The sequence below is a fragment of the Priapulus caudatus genome, unplaced genomic scaffold (genome assembly GCF_000485595.1).
Source record: "Priapulus caudatus unplaced genomic scaffold, Priapulus_caudatus-5.0.1 Scaffold1471, whole genome shotgun sequence".
NCBI classification, from domain to species: Eukaryota; Metazoa; Priapulida; class Priapulimorpha; order Priapulimorphida; family Priapulidae; genus Priapulus; species Priapulus caudatus.
In genome coordinates this window covers 81,444-90,845 of record NW_014578532.1, presented here as the reverse complement: position 1 = coordinate 90,845, position 9,402 = coordinate 81,444, and positions in this window count along the sequence as shown.

Below are 9,402 nucleotides of genomic sequence, written 5' to 3'. Positions count from 1 at the left end.
TCGATCTTTGATTTCTATTTGAAGAACAGTGTTGACTTCTTATGAAAACATTAATGTCTCTGTTGTAACCGGAGCTGTGCTGCACGCGAAATCACACCAGAGACTGACGAAATTCTCGCCACAGACGCCACGCACGCGCTGACGCCACGATTATCCTCAAACTATCACGTTGATAATCATAATGGCCAAACATGAGAACATCACATATGGCGCGTCAAGATGGGATGCGGGAAGCTTCAAGCGGCAGTGACGATTCCAGGGCCTAGACTGCTACCGCTATCACTCAGGCAACGCAATCGTTGCCTACACTGAAGTAAGTTACGCTGCGCCGTGTGGCGAACTCTCCACCGCGCGCAGTCTAGCGTCATCGCAGTCCGAGCGTTTTTTTTTTTTAAATACTTTGAAAATGTACTATATGGACTCGTTGCGCATGTTCTATGTGACGCGATAACTTCGAAATATCATCAGGGCCCATGAAACAGACAAAACGCTAAATCGTTCTACAGGAAAAAGACGCGCGCCGAGCCCCCTGCAAACAACAATAACGAGCATTTCGATTTTATGCTCGCCCTACGCCGCATACTCGAATAGGCTTCTGGAATTGCCCAGAACTGCTCAATGCCGATTACACGCTTTATCCTATACCCATAGCGGCACTGTCAGAAATGTATTTTCAAACAGGGGCAGCGATTTCGATCAATGCGGCCGCGGTGCGCGGCGCGGCACGATTGCCCGTCCGCCTGTTCGCGCTTCCGCGGATATCCGGCTGCAGATCGTCCAGTAGTATAGCTAGCAGATCAGTGGTCCAGTCTCAAGAAAATGTATTCTAAAATCTGCCCTGTCTGCCCCCATTGACATTTGACCTGCTGACCTCCATTTCGGCAACAGTGAGTGGCTTTTCCTCCATGATGCCTATTACACGACCATCACGAGCCTATGGTCGAGCTCATTTAGATTTTTGTCCCATTCTGCATTTCCTCCCTATACTTAACTTAAGGAGAATGCTTCCCCGCTTCGTTTATAACACCTCTTGACCTTTGACCTTTGGGACCCCACTTCGACATCCAACTCGTTTTCGATTACCCCCCACGTCGCCGAATATCGTGACCGTACCGTCGCAGCGGTTAAAATTTGTGCCCAACTGCTTGACGCATCGGACGGCGGACGGACAATCACGCCGATTCTACAAGCCTGCACGCTGACTACGTCAGATGAGCTAATAATTATGTTTACTATTGAAATGTTAATCTCACCGTAATGAAAGTAATCTTTGCTGCTTTTGACTCCTTAGATCTAACAACGTTACAGCTTGCATATGGTCGGCCTAGGACTGCCAATACGGCAAAATTAACAAGATGCGCCCGCGCAGAGCGTATCCTGGGCTCATTCTGCAGGTCTGTTGCTACGCGTTAATTAAAACGTAACATTTAGTTGTGCGTAGTGACACCTTTTTTTAGGCCGAGCATTATGGCAGATACGCGCAGTTCGTTACAACATTCATTTCAAGACCTTCTGCATTCTGCATAACTCCCAAATCCCCTTGGTTGATACAATCGCCATTGGCCTGAAACTAATGTTTTATGGTGCATTTGCTTGACCCTACCCTATTATAACAAAAAACAAAACAAGGTAGGCCAGTGCATTACGTGGACCAGAATAAGCCCTCTAAGAACGCTACACATTTCGCGTCTATATTGGTCCAAAAATTGATTAGGAAAATAAGTTCTGGCGAATCCACAGCCTCACTCCTGGTAATTATTTGAGTGTTAGTGCACTATTCCAACTATTCGTATATATGTACACTACAGAATCTCATATTAACTCATCTCATATCTCCTAAGTTAAAGCCATTGATTCAAGTTAAGAGTTATGTATGGGATTTCACTGTAAAATTGGGCAGCGTGTCCACAACACAGCGTACTCGCCACGCAGTGAGAAACAAAATCAATGCTTTAACCCTCTACAGGCTGCCAACTAATTAACGCAGGGCCAAAACTACACCATACTATCACCACCACATGCACTGGCCATGTGGCCCACTGGCAGCTGGCCATATTAACCACCACTGACAGTACAGAATGCCATAGAAATTATACGCATTTAAGGAGCATAAACCTTCTTCAGGTTCATTCAAACCTTCAGCAAATTTAGCTTTTGAAATTTTCACTGTGACATTGTAGCTCATACATCCAGCATGTATGATTTCTACTAGAAACCCAGCATGTCATAATTCTTTCTAACACAGCTTAACGGTTAACAAATCCATGTTTTAAATCTCCTCCTCTTGAGGGCCCCGTCAAAATGGTTATCAGACACTTAACTCTTCGCCACGTCAGTGCGAAGCCCACATTTCATGGTCCTTTCAATAAAAGCCATAAAAATGGTAGGTCCCGCTGAAACAAAAATTTTTCAATTTGCTCGTCAGCACCATGTCCTCAAGAAAATGTCTAAAATCTGCCCTGTGCTCTTGACCTGTGCACTCAATTTTTGGGCCACAGTTGATGCGGCTTTTCCTACCATGATGCTATTACACCGACTATCACGATCCTAGCGTCGAGCCGTTAGCATTTGCTGCTGCCATTCTGACATTCTCCCTATACCACGTCAGTACGTCAGTCTGGCCTGTGATTTCGGCTGACCACAGGCCTCGGTTCACGAACAGCAGGACATTATGTTTTCATAAGAAGTCAACACTCGTTCTTCAAATAGAAACAAAGATCGAAGCTGTTGGATGCAGTATTTGTTTGAAATCGTTTGAGAAGCGTACGCTACAGCATTTTTGCCATATATTACTATCGTCCCAGCGTGCGCTGCCTTATAGCAAAAACTTCCGTCTACCCTGCTGTCGAGGGGGCGCCCGGATTGCTCGCACATGCAGAAAAACTTCGCAGAAAACGTTGGACACTCGCCTGCCTCGCAGTTACATTACGTGTACCCTATTATATTACGCATAAAATAAGCACCCGCATCCTACGCGCTACTCAACAATGCCTAGGATATACTCACATACTACTACTAGGCCTACCTCTATGTGGATTATTATGTGATTATTACGTCGCTCACTTGTTTGTATACTAGCTCGTGAAACATTTCTATGTACACTAAATTGAGAGGCATTATGATTTGCGCATGTATATTATATTTATTAAACCAAGCTTATGCTTCGCTGCAGCTGCCGCTCGTTATATGAAGCGCTGACGGCATACAAATACAATTCCATAATAAACTATACATCACAGCTGTAGAAGTAGCACGGTGTTGACACTTTTATTGATATTTTTTCATTGAACTTTGCCCAAAGAAGAGCAGCTCAATGCAGGGCTCAAGCTGTTTCATTAGTATCTGCCCGTAAATATTAACGTTCACAACTAGCTCAATCGCTAGGATTACGGCTATCGCGCAATAATATGGGCGACGCGAGCAGTCCTCTGTTCGGTGGGGGCGGTTGGCGCTGCTGCTTCAATTATATGCTGATGTATACGTCCGTCATTGTTGTTATAGCGTGAAACATTTCTATTCTACATGAATAGAGGCAGTATTATTTCCGCATATAATTATTATAAAACCCAGCTTATGTATCGGCCTGCCCCAGCTGCCGCCTCGTTAAGGAAGCCACTGACGCATAATAAAATACAATTCATAATAAAACGTATACAACACAGCTGTAGAGTATATGCTGTGCCCAAGTGTTTCATATTTTCATTGAACTTCAAAGAACAGCAGCTCAATGCAGCTAAGCTGTCTTCATTGTATTCCGCGCTAAAATTACTTCGAGTGGTCGCTGGCCAGCTATTGGATTCTGTGCGCCGCGTCCTATGGCATTCGGCCGCACGCGATCTCATAGCTACCAGCGCTGCAATACTGTCGCTAGGACGTTCCCGCGTCCGCTGCGCCTTTGCCGCCCGGAACTGCCGCTTATAGCGCTTGCGGATCAACACCTCTTTCGCAATGCCTTCTCTAGTATCCCGTTCTCTCTGGATAATTTTGGTTGAAGAGGTTTATGCTCCTTAAATCGCTATCCAATTTCTTGAGCATTCTGTACTGTCAAGTGCATTACATGTCACTTAATTATGCCACTGCGCCAGTGCAGTTGGTGGTTGATAGTACGGTATGTATTTTTTTTGCCTGCCGTAATAGTTACAGGTGGCAGCTCTTCTATTCGCCTGTTAGGCTTGCGATAAGTGGGTAAATGGATGAGCTGCTTACCTATTCTGTCTTGGCCCAAATAGTATGTTGCTATACGACGTACGCGATCGGGAGCTTCCCATCTTTCAATCTTAGGACATTCAAACGTACGCGCATCTCGTGGCCAACTTTGCATAACGGATCCCACGAAAATTTCTTCGAGAAGGTTCCTAGCCATACATCCAGTCGTTCGAAATAATGGGCTATCTTTTCCCGTTTCTCGTACTTGTCCATTTCCACGGAGGAGGACAAGTTAGATCTGTCTGGTAGCTTTGTCCGCATGGCAAGGCCAGCTTTTTAGAAGCATTTTTTCATAATTTCTACCATCGCTGGCCGCTGCTGGGACAACCCGATGTTAACATAGAATAAACATGCGGCTGCCGGAGTGCCACACGCAATTAACAATAGTATAAACATTTATGGAAGTTATATAAAAACGTTACCGCACCTTGCTAAACTCACGAAACGGTCTTGCTCAGGCCGTTTAGAAAGACCATCAGACATCAGTCGATAGACAATCAGACATCTGTATAGACAATCAGCGCACAGCTCGGCCCTGGCCAGCGCTACGCCTCGAGAAAGAGAGCAAATTGGAAGAGAGACGGCCGAGAGAGCGAGCGAGGGGAAGAGAGTGAGAGAGAGGAAGAGAGAGAGAGAAAGTGAGAGAGAGAGGAAGAGAGAGTGATAGAGTGAGAGGGAGAGAGAGAGCGAGAGAGAGAGAGAGAGAGAGAGAGAGAAAGAGAGAAAGAGAGAGAGAGAGAGAGAGAGAGAGAAAGAGAGAGAGAGCGCGCGAAAGAGTGAGAGAGAAAGAGAGAGAGAGAGAGAGAAAGAGAGAGAAAGACAAAGACAAAGAAAGAGAGAGACAACGAAGGAGTGAGTGTGAGCAAGCGAGAGAGAGAGGGAGAGAGAGAGCGTGAAGGGAAGAGAGAGACAACGAGGGAGAGTGAGTGTGAGCGAGCGAGAGAGAGAGGGAGAGAGAGAGCGTGAAGGGAAGAGAGAGCAAGAGAGAGAGAGAGAGAGAGAGAGAGAGAGTGTGTGATCGAGCGAGAGAGAGAGCGCGAAGGGAAGAGAGAGCAAAAGAGAAAGAATGAGAGAGACAACGAGGGAGAGCGAACGCGGCAATGGGAGGGTGCCTTTTATTCGTTTGCCAGTGAGTTTAGCATCAGAACACCTGCCGTCAGGTGAGCGCTGTAGCTCTGCGGCACTTGTTAATAGATTATATTGTTATAAGTTATAACATAGATCTATATGTTACCATTACCTGTAAATATTACATTTTTAACCGTTGTATTGATGCAAACGACACGGTAAAACTAATAGGAGTTCTTTATAGACCATCCATAATATACAATGTTATGTTATTTTAAAGGACCACAATGGAAATAAGTGTGCTAGTCACGCTTTTTGTGTTTTCATCCTCGATAATTATCTAGCTGCATATTGTTTATTTATGCTCTTATCGTTGTATTGGTATGCTTTGTTAATTATGGAAATAAATGTATCGGTCCAGTAATAAACATCATCCTATCCAATCCCCGTCCTGGACATCATCTCTATCCTTGAACTAATGTGTCTATCTATCCTAATACCGAGTTGGGCTCTACAGCGTACTACTGTCCTGACTACGGGAATGGAATCTGTTTGCAGGGTTATGTAACATTATCTATAATATTATTATTCTCTAGTCTATGCAATGTCTTTGATCTGCTACTTACTAACTTTTATTGTTACTAAGTTACTATAAGTTATAACCAGGAGCGTAGCTAACCCATTTTTCCTGTGAGGGGGTTGAAGCAAATACAGTCTTTTGGTATACCGTAGGCGTATATGGTATAGGACTCATATACACAAAATTTGATTTCTTTCTCTTATGTACATCGTTTTGTGTTTATAAAAGTTATTTTAATATCAGAAACGAGAAATTTGCCATAGGCCGCCATAGATTGCTGTGGTTACAATAGGCTCCCGCACAGGGAGGGCTCAGAGGGAGGGCACTGTCGTCGCTTCTGTTCGTCGAACTGTGTTGTGAAAAAAAAATTTGCATACCGCAACTTGAAGCGGAAGTCACGATTGCAGGGGTTATAGCTAGACTGGTACCCACCTTCACTCTGGCAAGTATCCTTGGCTACACTGAAGTTAGTTAGTGTAGCGTGTGGAACTGTCCACTGGGTACCAGTCTAGCTTATCTGGCCAAGCCGTCTCCAGAAAAACTTGTTGAAAATGCTATGTACATAGCCTCGTTGCGCCATCTATCGCACGCCATATCTTCTAGAATAATGTTGGGGCATCAAACACAAAAAATTGCCACTCACTTTTCTACAGGAAAACGAAGCGTGCCGAGCAGCGAACCAACAATTACGTCCATTTCTAGGAAATGTCTAGCTACGTGCGTAGTCAAAAGGCTTGTGGAATCGCCACAACTGCTGAATTGACCAATTATGGAGCAATGTTGGTCTATAGTAAACCTGTTCAGATTTACTCCAATCCAATGCAGCGTAGTTGTGTTAGTGTGCCGCTATGCAGCGTTTTGCGCGAGATCCAGGCTGCCAATTGTCAAGGGAGATTTTGTGCATTTTCGTCTCAAATGCGAGCGCACTGGTCCATTTCAGCGACTTTCTTATGATATCATTCAACACTATACTATTATTAGCGGTAAAAAATGTTACAGCGCTTACACATGTGTGCGGTATGAACCTTGTTTTGTTTTTCGACATGCACAAATACATCGGAATTTTATACAGTACACAGTTAGGTTAAAGGATAGAGATCATGTCCAGGACGGACAAAACAGTAATGAACATCATGCTATCCTATGACCGTCTAGACCGAATAATTCTCTCCCATATAACCTTTATATTTTGGTGATGGTTATTGGGACAGAACGGGGTTCATTAAAATTTCGTGAAATCGCATGCAAAATGCATGCGCTGCGAATGCGGCCCGTACGCCGCTATTGGCGCGAAAAAAAACCTACCGTTCCCTTCTACATGGCTTTACCTTGCTACTCTTATGTGTATACATTCACTTCAATTGTTATTCACTTCTTAAAAGATTGTTTTTCAGAAATCCCGCTTCATTTAGCTTTAGTAAATTACGTTCGCCATTTACAAACAATCAGACCAATCAGAGAGAGTCTATCAGCCCTTCTGCAGCGCCACAGATACAAGCGAGCTGAGAACAATATATATATATTGTATATGTATATATTGTTCTCAGCAAGCGAGAACCAGGGGCTTTTGTAAGCCTCGCTCTGATTGGTCTGATTGTTTGTAAATGGCGAACGTAATTTACTAAAGTTAAATAAAGCGGGGTTTCTGAAAAACGATCTTTTAAAAAGTGAATTAATAACGATTGAAGTGAATGTATACACATATCAGTAGCAAGGTAAAGCCATGTAGAAGGGAACGGTAGCACAGGCACTTGGGCCATTTCAATAATAAAATGATGGTTAATAAATACAACTTGTCAGTACTAGACCTACCAGTAGGCAGTACCAGTACCAGTAATAGTCTTATGTTTGATTTGACCTAATAGTAATAACGTCACTTCAATACCGTCCAATACACCGCTGCAACACATAGCGCGCACAGAGGCACTTGAAGCGTTTCAACTGTAAACACACGCCGCCGCCATTGCGCGCACACTGACACATAAATATATATTTTTTTATGTGTCAGTGTGCGCGCAATGGCGGCAAGTGCCTGTGAGCGCGCACGCCATTGTGCATGCACAAATACACAGTAGTGAGTAGGTTAGAGTGGCACACTCTAGGCACACTGGTAGGTAGGAGGCACACTCTAACCTACTGTAAAGTGCCTGTGGGTTTTAGGGTATATTTATGACATCTCAAAATTTTGTAACGTATCTTACTGTATCCCTGTATCTTACTGTATCCCTGTATCTTACTGTATTACTATTACTGTATAATTTAAATTTTGTACGCAGTGGCTACGGGTACGGTAGCCGTCGGTCGTTGAAGCCCCTTTTTGGCGTTAGGGTTAGGGTTAGGGTTAGGTTTAGGGTTATGGTTAGGGTTAGGTTTAGGGAATAGGGTTAGGGTTCTAGCTCATCTAAACTCTCAAATCGTGAATTTATTTCCCAATGCGTTATTTCGAAATCTAGCGCCACCGCCGCCATCTTTGTCTCGTTAAGTATGGAAGCGAATGGACTCCCGTACCCGTAGCCTCGAGACATTAAGATACGGCTACCGTACCCGTATAGCCACTGCCAATTTTGTAATGTAACCTACTGTATCCTTCAACCGCAATGGCAACTAACTGTCAACAACAACATTGTCTAATAACTATAATAATATTGTTTACTATTTAAATGTTCTCTCACCGATGAAAAGTAATCTTTGATGCCTTTGACGCCTTAGATATAAAAACTTTACAGTTGTATGCACTACAACGCCGTGGCATGATATGAAATATCCGAACTTATACAACGGCTCGGATATTTTATGCATCATGATTGGTCAAAACGCGTCACGTGACACGCCGTTGACGTTGTTATAATGCACGCCAAACCGTGTAAAAAAGCGCGCAAAAAAAGTTATATTGTACGCTCGCGATTATGTTAACATTTACAATAATTTAAGCGCCGTGGCTATGTTTACGAAGACGTAAATACCTTTATTTTTTCTATATTTACGGATTTGCCATCATGCAAAGCGCCGCGGACAAGTGCAGCCCCAACATGTTTACATCCGCGCATGGGAAACTACCTCGAAATTGTGTACTGTTTTTGTGACTAATCAACTTAGATTTACTCGTCCTGCTATATGCAAGCACACAGAAGAATGATCTTGGGCCGTCAGCCGTCAGCCGGCAGCCGTCAGATATAATAATATATGCCGGCTGCCGGGCATAATAACAATCCACTCTGTCAATAATAAGCTCCGACATGTTATAAATTTAAATCAGTTGTTTAAAATCTCTCTGTATTTAAAAAGACAAAAAAATATTATAGATCTGTAGATGATAAAATCCTTGAGTGCTCAGGTCAGCCAGGGATAGAAAATAGGTGGTTAGTCAGTTATGACATTGTGGTGCCATCTATGGGGAGAAATAAATTCTTGATTTTTGTCGTGAGTCACTATAACAGTAAAATCCAACCTGTTAGAGACACTAGACCCTCACTAGACCCTCATAAGTGATAATCTTCAAAAGTCCTGGAGACTATAACGAAGATGGAGAGAGTGGATCAAGTCGGTAG